Consider the following 15,772-nt stretch of genomic DNA (forward strand, 5'->3'; position numbering starts at 1 on the left):
GCCACAGCGACATTTGGTTGAGAAGTGGGAGTGCTAAGAGCATAATTGGTTTGCTACCAATATTTGACTTGCCAAATATTGGCATCGCCAAATATTGGCAATACCAAGATTTGCCAACTATTGGCAACTTCATATGAGATAGGCAAAACAATTCGTATCCAACCAAGTAATTGCCATTATTTGGCACAGTGCCAAATATTGGCATGCCAATTTTTGGTAGCAAACCAATTATACTCTAAATCCACCCTCTTCCCCGTCAAAATCCCTAGGGTGAAAATAAACGCTTTGTGAGGCGTGGAAGGAATTCCCTATCTCTCTCGTGTCTATCTTGAGCAGAAAATAAATGATGCCACACGGGCGGCCCACCCATGGTTTTCTTCCCCATGGATTCCCGTGCACGTGGAAAATTCTCAACTGTGGGAAGCGTCTGTTATGATTCCGAGCTCATGTGAACAGTATTTTTTAAAAAATTCTGATTTTTTGTATGAAACTTTGACAAATGTTTGTTTGATTGCTTACAAAATTTCATCATCATATGACATCTGATGCTCCAAAATGTTATTTTTGCTATATTTTATACGAATGTCATCTGGTGATGAAATTTTGCGAGCTATCAAAATATTTGTTAAAGTTTCACACCAAAAAAGTTCCATTTCATTAAAACGAGGCCACATAAGTCGGGCCCCACACACAAACAGTGTGCTGCCTCGCTTCCTTTTCTTCCCAATCCTCGCCCACTCGCTCGTCACTTGATCGCTCTTCACCGCCCTCGATCGCTGCCTCCGCTTGCGTCTCCTCGTTCCATGCTTCGGTTCCCTTCCTCTTACAGGGTCATCGATCAAGCCCGCCCTTGATCGTCCTTCAGCTCGCTGCTCGGGGAGGTTAGTACGTTTTTTCCTTTCCTTGCTCGCCTTCTGTTCGACAGAATGCGCGTGAGCTGACATGCCTCTATTTCTTGTTTTGTTCCGCGTCCAGGTTCTTTGCTCGTTCGCTGCGCGTCGGCGAGACAGGTTGGGCGTGATTTCCCTGCATTTCTTTCTTGTTTGGCTATGCCTATCTATCTTGCCAACTTGTGGTTGTGGATTGTTCGTCCTCTCCATTACGTTGGAAAAGAACACGTACGCGCGCCCTTGTGATTATCTGTCTGTGCCTGTACTGCTGTTTGTGTGGTTGTCTTCTCAGTCTCGTCGATGGGGGCGCTTGGTTGGCCCTTTGGGAGGCATGCCTTTGTTTAGGTTTGATCGATGCTTCTGTGACCTTCATGATTTCCTGCACTGCCTCTTGCAGTTGCTTTGCTGTTTGTCCTTCAGGACAACCTTCTTACATGTATACACGATGGCTATACTTGTTCATTCATACATGCGGCTTGTCGAGCCATCAAATATGGTGATACTTTGGTTTTGGTGCTTTCGGTCTAATGCTCGATGAGTCTTTTCTTTGCTTCTTATTAGTGTTGTCTTCTGTTTCTTCTTCTGAATGGTGCAGCTGCTACTTACAAGCAGTTCACTCGGCACTCCATAAGCATAAATCAAAAAATGGTTTGATCATTTTACAAAGTACATATCTCGAAAGACAGTACTCATTTAAAAAATAGCACGAGTAACAGCTAGTAAAAGCCATATCTCATATGTAGGCGCATCTAAAAAAACAAGCAAGCTGGATAGTCCCTTTTAATGTTGTCGTCTACTTCTTTTTCTGAAAAGAGATAAGACAAGGCAAGGCTTCAAGTAGTTTTTCATACCATGCTGTCGAATGCAGATTAGGTTGGTTCCCAGTGGGCTTTGACGGCCCGTCTGGCAAGTTGTTTGTGCGCTTGCAAGATCTTGCTGCATTTTCTTCTCCACTTTCTTTGTATGCACCTCTTACAGTTTGTCTCCACCTGTACTTTGGTTTTGCAGGTCCTGTTGTCAGCATCTTCAACTGCTTTACTGAGTACCAGTTGCTAGCTCTTCGGTTCTCCATCTTCGTGTCAAGGTTTGCTTTCAGCCGTGGGCTCTCTGTTTTGCCTCGTCCTGTTACTGTCGATTGCTTGCTCTTTTCGTACTGACCAGCCGTTGCGTATGTGTTGCTGTTTTGTTCTTCCTTCTGCTGGGCGGCTTACTTTTTTTATACGGCAGCTGACATTTCATTCTTATACTCGAGTCTGCTAGCATCCATGCATTCCATAGTTACGTTCTTCTCTCATGTATTGTGCGGCTTCCTGTTCAAGGCCTTCATTCATTATTGGTATTAGAGCAATGTTGTTGTGCCTGCTCTCTGCTTGTGTAGTGTGGGAAATTGTGACATGAATAAAATAAATTGTACTTGCTACATCCCTTGCACGTTTTACGCCTTTGTTACTGTGATGTATTGCCATCTATCCTTTGATCTGCTTATGACTTTTCCCAATTTGTGTCCCCTGTTTTTTCACTTAAACTTGTTAGTTTGTTGTTCTTGTGCTCTGCCTTGCTGCAGTGCAGTTATGGTTCTCTTCTGGTTTTTTGAGGGGTATGGTCTAGCGCCGACGTTATGCCTCCACGGCGCACTGCTCCTCTCAGGGTTCCTGTGCCTCTTTTGGCAGTTAGACCCCCAAGAAGGGCCGTTCAATGTGTAGCTCCTGTGCCTGTATTGCCAGTGACACCAATTCCTCCAGAGGTTCTTGTGCCTCTTTTGCCGGTGAGACCCCCACGTCGAGTGGTGCAACGCCCAGTTCCTGTGCCTGTATTGCCAGTAAAATCAGCTCCTTTGGTCGTACGAAGAAGAAAATGTATGTTGTCTTTACCTTCATGGTCTCTCCTGCTCTTTGGTACCTTGACCTCCTTGCCGGGCCTTGACTTCTTAATTTAGCCATGCTCTGCCTGCCAATAAGGGATGGTTTCTTTCCTCTTCTTCCTCCTGATGTTACTGCACAAAACCGTAAAAGATGCAGGTTATTCTTGAATAGGTTGCGAGCTCATAACAAGCTTTAATGGCGCATTGAGGGTGCTTCAAAGCAGTGGATCGGTCTTTCCATGATGTTCTATCTGCCATTGATCCTGCACTGGCCGATGTTCCATTCGGTGGTTAAGTTGTTTTTGTAGGAGGTGACCTAAGGCAGATTTTGCTGGTCATTGAGGGTGGCAGTAGGGCACACATTGTGGGTTCTGCAGTTACGCACTCTATTGAGATTTTGCACCTTAACATCAACATGCGCCTAACCATGCAAACTGATTATCCTCTGTTACAGAGTGAGGTTGCTGCTTTTGCACAGTGGGTTCTTATTATTGGAGATGGGACAGCCCCTGCTGTTGCACGGAAGCAGAATCGCTCCCTTCATGGGTAACTATTCCTCATGAGTTCTTGGTGCATACTACTGGTGATAAGATTGATGCTATTGTCCAGGCGGTCTATGTGAATTTAGTGTCCAGGTACTCTGATCCTTCTTATTTGCGAGGGAGAGCTATCCTGACACCAACAAATGATATGGCTGAAAAGATAAATGACCATGTTCTTTCATTGCTGCCTTTGGATGACAGAGAGTACTTAAGCTTTGATTCCGTAGGAAACTCTTCAGATGGCGTACGAAATATAGATGCTTTCTATCATGTTGAGTGCCTGAACAAGATTAAGATTAACAATTTCCCATGGCATAGGTTGGTCCTTAAAGCAGGTGTGCCCATTATGCTACTTAGAAATTTAAACCAGTCAGCGGGCCTGTGCGATGGCACTCGACTTATAGTAACAAAGCTTGCTGACAAAGTAATTGAAGCGGTTGTTATCACTGGCTCTAATGTTGGCGACGTCGTTTACATCCCAAGAATATGTTTGACATCCAAGCAACCTAAATGGCCATTTAATTGCATAGGAACCAATTTCCTGATAGGGTTTGCTATGCTATGACAATTAGTAAAAGCCACTGGCAGATCCTTGCCAACGTTGGTTTGTATCTCAATTTGCCTGTCTTCGCGCATGGCCAAGTATATGTCGCCGTGTCCCGTGTGACCTCAAAGGTAGCTTTAAATGTGTTGATTGAAAATGAAGATGGCACTACTGGTTCTCAGACAAGGAACATTGTGTTCCCTGAGATATTTCAGATGGTTTCTTAAATACCATGTCCATAATGTTTTTGTCTTGTACATACAATTGCCTCCTCTCTAGATATTGCATTGCATCTCATAATCTTTTGTCATCGCTGCGTCCCTTAAGCTCTTGTCCTTGCTACCTTTTGACAAATTTATGTTCATATTATAGTCTTTTTTTTAATTTATGTTCATATGCCTGTTCTGAATGCACTATGTTTTGTTTGTGCTCAATACTACTTGGCTGCATGTACTATGGCCTCCTACTTATCTGCCGCATCTCATGAATAATCTGTTTGCTATTAAACGTACAAGCTTCCATTTGCGTGTTGCTTTTGGTTTCTTCTTTCCTGATGCCTGTATTACGGTGCTTCCTTGCCGCCTTTCCAGCCTCTGTTCTTTTCTTTCTTTCTTCTAAGGTGAGTGCATATGCATTTTTTCTTCATTTGTTTCCTCTTTCCTTACCATTCACCCCCTCTGGTTTATGTTATGCTTGTAGATGGCCAAGAATACAATTAGCTTGCTTTCACAGATACATGACAAGGAAATCAACTGGAATGTGTGTGTGTTCCTCTCTCATCTATGACATTATCGTCGGACAAGCGATGACGGCCCAATTCTGCATACTAACCTTGTGGTTATCGATCAAGAGGTTCATTTCATACTCTGCTATGTTTTAAATCATTATACGGTAGCTTACTTGTCATGCTTCCTGTGCTACTGTTGGGTTTTACTAATATATGTTTTTCCACTACAGGGAACCACCACATGTATCCACAGCTTCCTCCTGAGGCATCTGAACACTTGAAGGATGTTCTAGGGGAAGGAAAGGTCTCCCTCATGAAGAAGTTCATGTGCAACAATCGAAGTCATCTTTCAGGGCTGTTGAGAGCCCTTACATGATTCAGTTCACTCGATACAGCACCGCTGTGCCTCAGCCAGGTCTTGAGGATGCATATACATACTGCAGGTACAACCTTTTGCCTTTTCCGGGTATCCCAAGGCCAACTAGCAACACACCTTGCTTTCTAGATTAGTTAACCTGTGTCAAATGCACAACTTGCTTGTGTTTGCATTGCTCGCTTTCACGCTTACACTTGCTGCTTTTTTTTGTTGCTTTCAGATGTCATTGGCCAGATTACGGCATTGTCAGACATAATCCTTGTGCAGTCCATGTACCAGCCACAGCCTTCTGACACTAGGACTATAATCCTGACTGATCTGATGTGAGTTTCCCGCTTCTTTGCATTCGCTGATCTACATTGTTTCATGCTGCTTGTTGATATGCCAGACCAAAAATGCAGGGGTAATGAGATCAAAATCCTTCTCTGGGGTGCTCGTGCTCATGAATTTGCCGCCGAGGATGTTCGTGCTGCAAGTATAGAAAGTGCTGTCGTAGCCATATTTGTAGGGACCCTGCCAAAAATGTCTCAAGGTATTCATATCTCTCAATCATAACACGATCTATTGATGTATATACTTGCTGATTGTGTCTTCTACTTATTCTATCTTTGTATCTGCTTCTTTAAACCAGGTGTTAAATCGCTAAGTGGTAGCTCCGCCTGCCATTGGTACATTAACGAGGATCTGCCAGAGATCAACGCCTTCCATTCTAGGTCTTTCTCCTTGTTGAAAATTTCCTGTGCTTGCCCTTGTTGATCACCCCTTTACTAAATCTCTATTAGTTTACTCTCTAGTCTTGGGAAATAGGTTGCTCCTGTTGCAGTTTATGCACTGATAGAGCAAGGCGTCGGGGCGTCCATTTGTGAGCCTCCAGTTGAAATGACTTTTAAGCAGCTTCTTGCTCTTGATCCATTAGATAATTTGGTATGTTTGTCCTCTTTCAAACACTTTGTTTTTTACTGTCCTGTCTATATTCTCTTATACCAAACAGTACACAGTTTCATTTCTGCAGGGCAAGCCTTTCATTTGTAAGGTCACCATCATGCGTCTGGGCTCTGATCAGCGTTGGTGGTTCCTCTCGTGCGTTGCCTGCCATAAGACTGCGTAGGTTAATGGGCCTAGGTTCCGTTGCTCAGACCAAGGTTGCTCTTCCGTTGGGGCAGAGCCGGCGTAAGCGCTTTTGCCAAGTTGTCCTTCAAGTCAGTGCGTTCTGCTCTGACTGATTAGATCTTTTGTGCTTTGTTGTTCAGATATTCTATCTGCACATTTGCAACTGATGGATCAGCTGAGGCTGAATCCAATGTTCTTTGAGAGAGCTGGCAGAGCAGCAATAGGCAAACCACTTCTAACCTTGCTGCGGCAAAAGTATCCAGGGTATTCACTATTCAGAGGTTCGCGACCTTGCGCAGATAGTAGGAGCTGATGTAACCCTCCCAGTGGAAGTTACCAGAATGGCACAAAGACGTAGCGCCTGGTGGTGGCCATTTCCAACAAAATTTTCAAGCCTACAAGCAACCAGCTATCTTTCCAAGTTAATCGGATTGACCAGACCTTTCAGCCTGAGCTTGGGCCGTTAGAATTTGGTCCTGCTTCCCCAGCTTCTCGCCCTTCTTCTGGTACAGGCTCAGTTGGTGTACTCTCTGGTTTCTCACTGATGTCGCCAGTTGGACCATTCACACTTTCATCAAAAGATGCACACGGCCCAGGAAGCTCTTTTAAAAGGTTGTATTTATGCTCTTCTTGGCCAAATTGTTTTGGAAAGCTTTGCTGATGCTGTATGATACTAGAGGTCCACTGATTTCACCATTCCTTCAGCCTTTCATATGAATGTGTTGTGAATCACTCCTATAATGCCATTCGGCTGTGCCTTCTACTGCCATGACACTTGCCCTTGTACTAAACGATCCACAATTTGTGCCTATGACTGATGAACTACATATATGATTCGTTCCATTGTACTAGCCGTTTATCCCTTGTATACTTGTGAATGCCATGTGGAGGCGTTCATCTCATGAATTTCCTTGTCTTTTTCATCAGGTTGTTCTGTATATCGACGGTCGCTACTTTGGCGCAGGCCCCTAAAGCCTATGCCAACAAGGACAAGCCAAGACTAATTCACTGCAGTTGTCTTCGTGTGCCTGTCTTTGCACCCTTCTGGACACGCTCCTACTACGTTTGTTGCGTGTTTGCAAACCCAGTCTTTGGCGCTCAAATAGCCATGTCAAAGCTCTGGTGATATTCCCTATTTAAGATCTGAACCAGGCCACTTTCAAGCATTGTAAATATCGCCGTTCGAACTCTCTGCTCTCCCCTGCCTCTCCTGATGATATTTCTGTACTTGTTGGGCTGCGCTAGCGAATCTATCTATAATTATCAGTGCAATGCTATGCCTGTGTATTCCCTATGTTCAACCTTTTTATTTGGTCATAAGGTTTGCTCTCCTATCACTGTGCCTTCTTGAAAATGGTTGTGTGCTTGATCTTCAGCCTGTAGTAGATTTGCTGCTTTCTTATTTCACCTGGTGTATTCAGGTCATTCCATCATTGAGATATGTGTTTCCTAAGTACTCCCTTCGTCCCATAATATAAGAAGGTTTTCAAGCTATGTTAGCTTGAAAAATGTTCTTATATTATGGGATGGTTATTTGTGTACTGATGCAGTTATTCATGCTGTTTTGTCGTTGTTATGATGTCTTGCTTTGCCATACACCAGTGAGGTCACATATGAGTTACCTTCACCCTGTTATATATCCGACTTCAACCTGTTTGTGTTGTTGGTTTATATGGAATTTTTTTCAGAAAGTTCAGACAAAAGACCTGATAGAACAACGCTATTTGAAAATCATATTAGTGTGGAGTTGCAAAATGATATATGAATATTATTATTATTATTAGGCAAATGAATATATTCTTAGCTCATGTATTACATGCCTTTTAAAAGGTGATGGGCCGCAATGAGAAAGAAAAAGCACTGACATCCAAAGGCCGGCCATTTTCGATTCGGCCAGGGTGTCAGAGACCGAGCGAGAGGAGGGGGAGAGGGGTTCATGCAACACACTGTTCTCGTATTGATTGATCTGAGTGTTACAAGATATACATGAGTGCCTTATTTAACTCGCGCCAAAATAGTGTTACAAGATATACATGAGTGTTACAAGATATATATCCTGACGAGGGTAAAGATCCAAAGGATGCCTGAAAGTTATGTAGCTCTAGATGATAAGCTTGGGTAGGTCAAGGTATGCTTTCATATGATTTTCGAATTCAGACGATCTCCACTACAGTACTGTACTTTTATCTAAATGTGTGATGCTCGGTAAGATGAAGACAGAAGCGGAAGCTTATTAAATTCTAAGGACGCCTGGGACTGGCAGCGTACCCTGTTGAGCAGCTGCGCTTGATAAATAGCACAATGACCTCACACGTGCAAGCATTAAACACTAACTGCACGCGAATTAAACATCTGTTTTATGGCTGTTTTGCTGGGACAGTTAAATTATGTCATGCACTTTCTTGAAGGCATGTCCTTGATACTGAGAGCATCTCCAACAGCCGCACATTAAATAAATGTCGCGCCGTAAATTTGTCCCTTTTAGCACATGCGCAATCGATAATTGGGCTCCAGTGTGGACGCGTGATAAACGCACGCGCGGCATATAGAGTACAACGCACGGTCCGAATCGCCATCGCGCCTGTGTATTTGATGCGCCCGCTTCCGCGCGCCGCACACTCGAGCGCTCGCGCCGCACTCTCTTCGCCGCACCACCTTCGCCCCGCCCCGCCGCCGCCAGCAAATTGACCCGATGGACGCCGGCGCCAGCACCCCCCTCACCCCTTCCTACACCCGTGACCCCTCCGCCGCCGCTGCAAACCCTAGCGCGGGGAGCTTTAGCTTCGCCTCCGCCAGCGCTCCTCCAAGCACCGGTATCGCGCGCAGCCTTTTCATGCCACCACGGATGACCACGGCGGCGGGTGGCGTCGTGCCGGCGCCCGCCGAGCCACATGCCCCCATCTCGAAGCTCCCAAATGCGGCGCGGCCGAAGAAGAGCAAGCTATCCGCGAAGAAGAACAAGGCGGCGGACGGCTCTGGCTCCTCCAAGCCGTTGAGGAAGAAGCTTGCGGGGTGTGCGGCGGACACGGCGGCTACCGAAGCGCCGGCGAGCTCACTTGTTGAGCCGGCGGCCGACGCGCACAAGGTGTTCGAGGAAATGCCCCAAAGGTATAAAATTTTGCCAACTTTTTGTTGTTGTTATTTTTTGAATGCATACATATAGATAGCTTATTTTCTTCATTGTATATACTTTGTAGTTTCAACGATGAGGCATATATGTCAACTATGGGTGTTGGCTCTAACAATTCTCATTGGTCTCAAACCAATGACATGCATTTCGATGACCATGAGTTCGAGGTGGACGAGGATGGTGAGGGCATTGTCGACGCACCGAAAGGAAGAGGAGGCAATTACACCAATGATGAAGACGTCTTGCTATGCAATACTTGGTTGCAAGTGTCAAGGGATCCATCCGTTGGAGCTGATCAAAGTAGAGATGCATATTGGAGCCGGATGAAGGAGCACTTTGATCTACAAACAAGAGTGGAATCGACCGCTCGACACGATCTCTTCGCTCCCGGTGGTCGACAATCAACCGAGATTGTCAAAAGTGGGTGGCCGCACAAAAGGTTGTTGACAAGTTGAACCCAAGTGGCACTAATGGTATAGATAGGGTAAGTGCCATTTCATCCATGTTCATCATGCTTGTTCTTGGTGTTTGTAGTGATAACTTGTTTTGTTTTTTTGTAGTTCAATATTGCACAAAACTTATTCAAAGGAGAGGAGAAGAAGAGCAAGAAAGGGAAGATCAAGAAAGGAGACCATTTACCTTGCCTCATTGCTATGAGGAATTGAAGGATGATGAGAAATGGAAGAAGCGTGATTATATCTATGATGTTGATGAGAGTAACAAACTCAAGCAAACAATTGAGTTGGATGATGATGAGGAGGAGGCATCAAGTGATGACGGCAAGAGAAGCCCTACACCAAACTCAGTTTCATACTCGAAGCCAAAACGACCGGATGGGTGCAAGAAAGACGTGAAAGAAAAGAAGAAGAGGAAAGGAGGTGATGAGCTCAAAAATGCTATGGAAGCTATTGTAAAGGCAAGAAAAAAAGCGAACGAGGTGAGGAAGATGGTAAGGAACCAAGATGCCGCGGCCGAGGAGAGGAGGGTGGCGTCCGAGGAGAGGAAGGTGGCATTGGAGGAGAGGAAGGTGGGCATGGAGGAACAATCTAGGTTGTTGGATTGGGAGAAGTACTTGTTCTTCTTGGACACATCTATCCTCAATGAGGCGCAAAAGGAGTATGTCAATCTTGCCCGTGAAGAAGTCTTGATCCAAAAAAGAGTCATGATTCGCAGCATGGGTGGCGGTGGCATTGGCGGCATGGGTGGTGGTGGCATTGGTGGCATGGGAGGCATCAGTGGCTTCAGAGCTACCATGGGTGGCTTTGGAGCTACCACGGAGACCATGGGAGGCATGGGTGGCTTCGGAGCATCTCCGGGCAGCATTGGCGGCATGGGAGGCATGAGTTTTGCGTCTCTCATGGGAGGCATGGAAGCACCTCTGGGCGGCATATGCGGAATGTCTTCCGGCGTGCCAACACCTTCGCATGATGCCGTTGAAGCTCTTGCCAACACCGTGCGCGACAATGAAGAGGAGGAGGAAGAATCGTCTTCGGATGATGAATCGGAGGAAGAGGAAGAGGAAGAGAAAGAGGAAGATGAAGACGAGGACGAGGCTTGATTGTTTATGGGCCATTTGTTGGTGTGATCTTTTGTGTCATGAACTTGGTTCGGATTTTGAACTTGGTTGGATGATGTTGTGGGCATGAACTTTTTATGTCATCATGAACTTGTTGTTGTGTGATTCAAATTATGCCATGTCTTTGTTTTGATGTTTGAAATTCATTTTGTGTCCAAAATGCAACATATGGCAAGCGCTGGCTGCTCGCCCGCGCTGCATTTTAGCGCACCTGCTGGAGCTACGTGCGCGCGCTAAAGTTTACAGCGACCGCTGGAGCCAGCGCTCCCACCGCGCCAAAACAGGCGATCGACGCGCTGCAAACGCATTTTTAGCGCGCCGCCCGTTGGGCGGCTGTTGGAGATGCTCTAATTATATGGGAAGATGGAGATTTATAATATACTACTCCCTCCGTCCCAAAATAAGTGTCTCAAGTTTGTACTAACTTTAATATAAATTTGTACTAAGTTTGAGACACTTATTTTGAGACGAAGGGAGTATATAGGAATGATTACCGTTTGTGACCAAGGCAAGCAAGTGCTAATAGTGGATATTAAGTGCAGCGTTGCAAAGCTCAATTATTAGTGGACAGCCCATAAACACACGCTGCCTGCGTGGTAGGTGAAGAAGCAACACTTACTAGGAGATACATGGGGGAATGATGACAAAACATAAATACTACTAGGTAAGTAGTGGTTCGCGGACGATCTGGTTGAGTGCACTGCTGAATGCAGGCAACGACGACGATCCTTGTACAGGGAATGAGTTTCAGTTGTTGTGACCGAACGAAGAGCACGATGATGGCCACTAGATTTGCAAGGCACATGATGAAGACGATCTTCAGCCAGCCTTGATCCTCTTCCAGCAGGTGATAGTAGGTGACCCCATCTCGTGCTGAAGTACTGAATGTACATATTCTCCCACTTCAAATCTGCATCCTCCTGCCTGCAAAGAAATTGGATTAGCCAGGCGGAGTGTAAGAGAGAGATGAAAAACGATGGATGATGAACTTACACCATGGCTCTAGTAGAAATGCCACCCCGTCTGGATTCAAAACTGTGCCAGAAATGAATCAGACCACGTACTCTACGTTGCACTCGGGGCGACCTGATTTGAAAGGAAAAGTGATGGAGGTGGTGGAAAACTGCCCTGACGCATGGATGAACACATGTTTCTCAGCTGTGGCAAGTCGATGGTGTTAAACAAGAGCGAGATGGAGAGCGGCCAAGAATGGCTGAACTGCCTAAACAAGAAGACCGACTGGTTTAAAGAGACCGAGAGGTAGCCGTTGTGACTGACAAGCGATTCAATGCACCTTATGTCCTTGTGTGCTATTGTCTTGTGGAGCATGTGGTTGAGAGTTCAGAGGGAACACAGACTCTATACTGCATTGATACAGCCCGGAGATATCAATATACATTGCTCCCTATATAAAAACTTGCACGAATCGCGTGGGAATGGGTGGGCGTGCTATCAACCTCGCGTGGCTGCATGTCCAATTGTAATTTATCGCAAGGACTAGCGCTAGACTATGTAGAGAATACATGTTCGCTAACACCCCACTGCAGTCGAGTCATCGCTGCCTTGCAAGACGCAAAGACCGGACCGGAAAGACTGAAATGCAGATGTCGGTAAACCCTTAGTCATGATGTCGGCTAGCTGATGTGTAGTAGGCACATGTACAATGTGAAACTCGCCGAGGGCCACCTCCTTCCTGACAAAATGAATGTCCAACTCGATGTGTTTTGTCCTCTCCGATGATGCACGGGGTTGGTGGACATGTACACATCGGATATGTTGTCACAGAACACAACGGTGGCCTTCGGTAGAGGGCACCCAAGCTCACCAAGAAGTTATCAGAGCCACACGCGGTCGGCGACGGCGTTGGCGACATCACCATACTCTGCTTCCACACTGAAGCGAGAGACTGTAGCTTGCCGCTTAGAGGACCGGCTGATGAGCGTGTCGTCAAGATAAACACAATACCCCGATGTAGACCGTCGGGTGTCCGGGCACCCGGCCCAGTCCTCATCCGAGTAGGCGACAATGCCAGTCGATGGTGATGCCCGTAGGAGAGGCCCATATGTAGAGGTGCCACGAACATACCGCAAGATCCATTTGATGATGGAGAGATGACAGTCGCCAGGATCATGCATATGCAAGCACGCTTGCTGCACGGCGTACACCAAGTCTGTGCGAGTCATAGTGAGGTATTGCAGGCCACCCGCAAGGTTGTAATATTCAGAGGGACCACAGACAGGTGATCCGGCATCGGCGGTGAGCTTGGGCGACGTGTCGACCGGAGTGGAGACGGGACGTCACTGTGACATGCCGACCCTTTGAAGAAGTTCCTCGGTGTATTGGGCTTGGTTGACGAAGAACCCACGTGAGGTGCGCTATACGTGGATGATAAGGAAGTAGTGAAGAGCGCCCATGTCCGTCATCGCAAACTCTCGCTGTAGCTGAGCGACGACAGTGTGAAGAAGAGTCGTCGATGAAGCTGCGAGGACGATGTCGTTGATGTACAATAGCAGGTAGGCGGCATCATCGCCCCACCGGAGGATGAACAACGAGGCGTCTGAGCGCGAGGCGGTGAACCCGGTCGTGGCGGTGAAGGTGGCAAAGCGATGGAACCAAGCCCGTGGGGACTTGGAAAGACGACAAACATGATCGCGGTGAGTGTCGTCGACCAAGCCACGGGTTGATGGCAGTAGACCTGCTCATCAAGAACACCGTGAAGGACGGCGTTCTTCACATCAAGTTGGTGCACGGGCCAACCACATGAGCACGCCAAGATAAGCACTGTCCGAATTGTCGCCGGCTTGACCACCGAAGAGAAGGTGTCACCAAAATCAATGCTCGGGTGTTGAGCGAAGCCACGGGCCATCCAGCATGCTTTATAGCGTTCGAGTGAGCCATCGGCCTTCGTTTTGTGCCGGAAAACCCATTTGCCAGTGACGATGTTTGTACTGGGCGGACGAGGCACGAGTGTCCACGTGGAGTTAGATAGACATGAGGGCATCGTGCTCACTTTGCATGGCTGCATGCCAGTTTTGGGTCACCTAAAGCGGAGCGAACGGATGTAGGAACGGGAGAGATCACGGACGCGTGAAGATTGGTGTAACGTGGGTTGGGCTGAAAAATCCCGTGCCGCGCACGCGTCATCATCGGATGTGGAGGACGAGCGAGCGCTGGGGAGGTGACCGTGGGGGCAGGCGCGCGCGCGCGGGAGAGTTGGGCGTGTGGTTGGGAGTTGATGGAGCGGGGAAGGGAAGTGGTGGATGGGTGGGACGTGGGGGAGTGGGTTGCGAGCGGGACGCGGTGTGCTGCATCCCGCTTTGCAGGGGCGATCTGGGAGGCGTGGGCTGCATGGCAGCCACAAGTGGCGAGCCATGCAGGAGGTACGTGAGGCAGATTAGGTGGATCTGCGGCTGATTCCGGTGATTCAGGAGAGGATTGGGATAAAGTTTTGAAAGGGAAAACGCTCTCCACGAACGTAACGTGCCGAGAGAAGAGGATTCGCCGGGTCATCCCAAAAAAACGCAAGCCACCGATCGTGGCTAGTATGTTGGGATAACAAAGGCAGCCAGCCGAACACACGCAAGAGTGACGGAAACCTGGTGGAGTGAAGTCTAAAATAAACCTTTAATTCGTATGCCTCGTCGGTATCAAACCCTCACCTTTAAATCCCTGAAATGGCACCCTGTCCTCTTTGCTCCTGGTCAAACTCAACCCTAATACCGGTGCATATCAGTATGCTACACCGGGAAAAGGCCAACCCTCACCAGCATAACTCTTTACTCTCAATGACTATACGGTCCCACTTGTCGTATCTATCTTTCATAGCCCGTACTTGTTTCATTCCAGAAAAAATCCCCTCGCAGCACAACCCTCCACGTGCATGCGTGCAGCCTTTGAACGTCTCCATCGTGGCCTCGTCGTGGAACTGGCTGTAGCGGGTGATCCCGTCCGGGATCGTCTTTTCCCGATGTGCCAAACAACATTGAACACGTTTGAGGTTGAGATTGACCGGGATCGCTGAGCACAGGGTATCGACTTCAGGGATTCAGAGTTCACGGCTTGATTTCAACCAGCTCTACAAATTCAAGGTTTAAAATAGACTTTACTCTCGATGAGGCATGTAGGCGTGAAGAAGAAGAGTCCGGACGCCGTCATTGAGGGTGCGGAGGATACGCTCTGCCTTGCCGTTTTGTTGAGAAGTGTAGGGGCATGTAAGGTGAAGGAGTGTGTCGTGGGATGCTAGGAGGGAGCTATTGGCAAGGTTGTCGAATTCGCGGCCATTTATCAGTTTGAAAGCTAGGATAGGCGAGAAAATTGAGTTTTCATGAAGGCATAAAATAGAATAACTAGGCGGTGAACTTTGACCGAATGAGAAAGGTCCATACATAATGTGTGTAGTCATCAAGAATAACCAAATAAAACTAGGGCACTGCTAGGCGCCGGCGCGCCGGCCGAAATTTTGGCCGGTTAGCTGGCTAGCGTTCGATCGAGCGCGTATTAACAACCTTGATTAGTGCACAAGCTAGACCCTCCCTTTCCGCACAGGCTTGGAGAAAAAAAGGACAGCCGGGGCTCTCGCCGGACGCCCCACGCTCGCCATATGCGGCTTTGCCGCTGATTGCATAGATCTGCCGCCGGCCAGACGCAGCTCCGCCCTCGTCCCAGCCCTCCCCCCGCCTCCATGGACGAGCTTGCAGTGTACCTCCTTTGGTTGCTAGTTACAACAAAAACGCCCGCCAGTCGTAGCAAACGCCAAAAACAGTTGCAGCAAAAAAAGTCATCTTCGTTTTCCGTCGCTCATCGTCGCACCAACTCAGCTCGCCGGTTCCAGAAAAAAAAACCGTTTCATCGCCGAGCCATAGTATCTTGCGGCGCTGCCGCTTGCAGCTCATCGTGCCGGTTGTAGCAAAACACGACATTGGATGTAGCAGGACGTGATGCTGATTGTAGCAAAATCCGCGACGCCGTTTTGCACAATGAAGCAAAATGTGACGCCGGTTATAGCAGTGTGGGGGC

At 47.4% G+C, this 15,772-nt stretch overlaps 2 long non-coding RNA genes across 2 annotated transcripts; both read left to right on the top strand.

Moving 5' to 3' along the window:
• Nucleotides 1–720: 720 nt before the first annotated feature.
• Nucleotides 721–4,982, top strand: LOC119349531. The gene is made up of 4 exons (XR_005169456.1): nt 721–881; nt 976–1,010; nt 1,899–4,689; nt 4,795–4,982. It is a non-coding gene; the product is annotated as an uncharacterized LOC119349531 (long non-coding RNA).
• Nucleotides 4,983–5,747: 765 nt separating this feature from the next.
• LOC119349530 lies at nt 5,748–7,382 on the top strand. Its single transcript, XR_005169455.1, has 4 exons — nt 5,748–5,864; nt 5,953–6,110; nt 6,191–6,662; nt 6,978–7,382. It is a non-coding gene; the product is annotated as an uncharacterized LOC119349530 (long non-coding RNA).
• The last annotated feature ends 8,390 nt before the right edge of the window (nt 7,383–15,772 follow it).

The sequence above is a fragment of the Triticum dicoccoides genome, chromosome 1B (assembly GCF_002162155.2).
Source record: "Triticum dicoccoides isolate Atlit2015 ecotype Zavitan chromosome 1B, WEW_v2.0, whole genome shotgun sequence".
In the NCBI taxonomy this organism is placed as follows: Eukaryota; Viridiplantae; Streptophyta; class Magnoliopsida; order Poales; family Poaceae; genus Triticum; species Triticum dicoccoides.